This window comes from Mus pahari, chromosome 13, assembly GCF_900095145.1.
Source record: "Mus pahari chromosome 13, PAHARI_EIJ_v1.1, whole genome shotgun sequence".
Taxonomy (NCBI): Eukaryota; Metazoa; Chordata; class Mammalia; order Rodentia; family Muridae; genus Mus; species Mus pahari.
Genome location: NC_034602.1, coordinates 76,184,505 through 76,185,599, shown reverse-complemented (window position 1 = coordinate 76,185,599; position 1,095 = coordinate 76,184,505).

Sequence of the window (1,095 nt, the reverse complement as noted above, 5' to 3'; positions counted from 1 at the left end):
AGTGAGAGAGTCTGCCCCATGAAAGAGAATACCAACTGGTTATCCAATACCAAATGTTTATCCTCAAAATATATACATAATTAACCTTCTGTGGACTTAGGTAGTTATGTATTTGTGTGTGTGTGTGTGTGTGTGTGTGTGTGTGTGTGTGTGTGTGTATGACAGGGAGAAGTGTCATGAATATAACATTTGTAGTCTATATAGAGATAAAAATGTGATACTGTTTTTCTTAGTTTTAATTACCCCAATGTGATTAATTCTAGTTATGTCCATTTTCCTGAAAATTATATAATGTCATCTTTTAAGCACGAAAGCACCTTGTGCATATAAATTATGTTTTCTTTGTTCTCTGTGCTGAAACAAAGTTGGTTCCATAACTTAGCTACTCTGAATTGGCTTACACCATTGATGTGCATATATCTCTGTGATGCGAAACCTTGGAATCTTAAGAGTTTTTGCTCAGAAGTGGTTTAGTTGGGTCAATTGAGGATTTTTTTTTAAATCAGGTTTAGTATAATTACTGGGCAAATTACCCCTAATTTATTTTTTTATATGCTAGACTGTTAACTCTCCAGCTACTTGTTCTTCCCAAATACTTGTTGTTTGAGTCTCAACTGGGTTATTTCTGCTCCATCCGGCTGTCCTTAGGGACCACTCCAACAAGTGGTCCTGATCCATCATGTCTAATGGATATCCTGTTCTCTCCATCTTCTTTCTTCTTCTCCCTCCTTCTTTCTCCTCTTTTTTCTATTTAAGGTCCCTACCTGTGACCATTAGCCTGGAAACTAAAACCCTACCTACTTCTATTCTCCCAGTAATTGGCTATAACAACTTTTATTTAATCAATAGCTTTAAATTGGGAGCAAGGTTTACACAGTAAATGCTGGTGTGCTTGAATCTGCTCATTGAGGCAACCAAGTCTTGGAGGACAGTCTTTAGCATTTGAATACATAGCATCACCAGACCAACTTCCCATAGTTGGGTCCATATTTAATCTACTTTTAGCTCTGTTATATTGTTTGCTTATATTTGTCTGCATCTCTCTCTCTCTCTCTCTCTCTCTCTCTCTCTCTCTCTCTCTCTCTCTCTCTCTCT